The following is a 2,500-nucleotide window of genomic DNA, read 5'->3' as shown; positions in this document are numbered from 1 at the left end:
CTCGCCTTCCCGGTGGCGGCGACCCATTCCAAATGCGGCCTCGCGTCGCGCTGTCCTTGTTCTATCAGCTCGCCGGTGCGGCGGTGCTTGTGGTCCGGGTTCGCAAAGGCGGCCGGCGGACGATCACCGCGTCGTTTGGGCCCTCAAAGCCCCGGCGCGGCGTCCTCCGGTCGCTCCCGGTCCCACTCCGCCGTCCGCGCTAAAGCCGGCGCGGCGGGGCAGCGCGCGTTGGGGAATCACCGCAGGGTTCGCGCAGCGCCGGTCTCGCAGGCGGGACACGCTCATGCGAGGTGGGGCCAACGGCCCGGTGTGCGGCGGCTCGCATTTCGTGGTGGCGGCTCTAGCCCTCTCGCCACTCGTGCCGAGAGCTCGGACCGGCGTGTCTCCGGCCCTTCCGTGGAACGCGCTAGGCTGCGTGGGCGCGGGGGCTCCGGCTCTCTCTATCGCCGGCTTTCGGCCGGTTAGGTAGCAGCAGCAGTCGTCCCTCGCTCCAAACCCACTTCGGCTGGCGCCCAGCGATCAACTCAGAACTGGCACGGACCAGGGGAATCCGACTGTCTAATTAAAACAAAGCATTGCGATGGTCAGAGATAGATGTTGACGCAATGTGATTTCTGCCCAGTGCTCTGAATGTCAAAGTGAAGAGATTCAACCAAGCGCGGGTAAACGGCGGGAGTAACTATGACTCTCTTGGGGTAGCCGAGCACGCTCAGCCCCCTTGACCCTCGTAAGGCGCACCCCAGCTTGCACGCAGCATAGTCTCCGTGGCCTCTTGGTGCCAAGGCCCGCAGGAAAGCTGTATGCCCCGCAGGACTAAGACACACAAACGTTCCTGCCGAGCGCTGCAGACCATATCGAAGCGACGAGAGTCAAGGCAGCGCAGGTTCAAATGGCGGGAGTGTCCTGGAACTGTTAACGGAGCGCACAGTGCGTGCCCGAGCTTAAGCCTCGTCGCCTGCCCGAATCACAGACTGGATTAGGAGAGTAGGGCTCCGCCCCCGTGGAGAAGGCGTGCGGGTCCGCTAACGTTCCTGCGGGAATGGGAGGGGAGTAAGTATTGCGGATCGTACCGCCCTCGGTCCCACTTGTGAAAGAAGGATTGACTTATGCTTGCGGTAAGGCGAGTAAAGGGGCCCGCAGGGGTCGAGAGTCCCGTGGGCCAGCTCGCCTGGGTGGCGCGGGCTGGCCAAAACACATAGTTACTTCTGGTGACTGGCCTCCCCGTGGTCCCGCTGGACACACTGCGCAGGGGGTGACCCGCCCCCCCTGGCCCGAGAGGGCAACGCAGTGTGACTAAACAGTCACTGGTTTAACCGCGCAAGCGGATGCGCCAGGTGGTTATTGCCTCCTCGGTTTTCCTTCCCACTCACATTCAGGGTGGGAGGGCCCTGGCGTAGTTGCCCGGCACTGTGGGCTTGCGGGCTCACGCCGGGCTTTATAGGGTAGCACCCTGGGGTGCCTGCCCGGGCGTTCGGACCGAGAGGGGTTTACGAGTCCCTCCCCGGGGCCCCGGAAGCCCCGGAGAGGACTCTGGCCCGTCTCCTGATTTGACCCGGGTGGTAAAGTCCGTGGTGCTCGTAGCCGTCGAGGTTGCCTTATGGTAGCTGCGAAGCGATAAAGCCACGGACGCGCATCCAAAAACAGCACAAGAGTGTCGGCCTTCCTGGTTTGTAATCTGGACCCGTAAAAAGTTTCTTGTGGCAGTGCTGGGTCTGCGAGTAAGCCTACGTGGTTAACACGATGGTGCAGACTTGGGCGCGAAGCTGTCGCAAATACCTGGGCTTTTCTGGGTTGGGTCCGGGCCCCGCTGTTGTGATTGGTCAGGCAGGGGAACATTAGCTGCTGCCTGTGAAAACGGGGCTAGGCACCCCAGCAATGGGTTAGCGGCTTGAGGCTGTCGCGCCTAATTGCCGAACCCCAAGTAACAGACCCCCCGCGGTGCAACAGGATCGCGATAAGCCGGGAGGTGATTGCCGCGGGTGCTAACCGTGACGACGCTGCTAGTTTCCTTTTTCAGCGCCCGGAGCACATTCAACCGCGCGCATTTCGTCACCCGGTGCGAACTGACTGCTTTAAGCCGCGGGGCGTGCCATATTATGAGTATGAATAGATGCAACCATGCAGTACTCTGCCGTTGCCTTTATGGCAGGCCATGAGCGAAAAACTCATAGTCGATTCTCTGTGGTGCGGACGCCGGTTGGGTATCGTGATTCCGGCCCCACGCCCCTACGTGGGGCCGTTGAGACCCGTGCCCCTTTGGTTTACCGGCTATTCGGCGCGAAAAGGTCGGTCAGCTTGATGCCTGTGCCCTCAGTACTCACCTGTCCGATGCGTCGTACCGCAAGAAAGCCATGGCAGAATACCTTCCTAATGAAGATGAACGATTCCCTGTGTTAGGCGGGGCTCCGCGCTCTTTGTCCCCTGCTGGTTCCGTCTTTTTGTGGATGGGACAGTGGGTGGTGGAAAGTGGCGCGGTTTAAGGGGAGGAGGAGACCGTTGT

General features: G+C 61.7%; 1 protein-coding gene across 1 annotated transcript in view; it reads right to left on the bottom strand.

The window, feature by feature from the left end:
• Nucleotides 1-2,500, bottom strand: part of LOC126988878 (uncharacterized) — a 15,410-nt gene that overhangs the window by 499 nt on the left and 12,411 nt on the right. The gene's annotated exons all lie outside the window — the stretch shown is intronic.

This window comes from Eriocheir sinensis, unplaced genomic scaffold, assembly GCF_024679095.1.
Source record: "Eriocheir sinensis breed Jianghai 21 unplaced genomic scaffold, ASM2467909v1 Scaffold10, whole genome shotgun sequence".
In the NCBI taxonomy this organism is placed as follows: Eukaryota; Metazoa; Arthropoda; class Malacostraca; order Decapoda; family Varunidae; genus Eriocheir; species Eriocheir sinensis.
The sequence above is the reverse complement of the archived record's forward strand: the minus strand, read 5'-3'. Positions and strand labels throughout refer to the sequence as shown.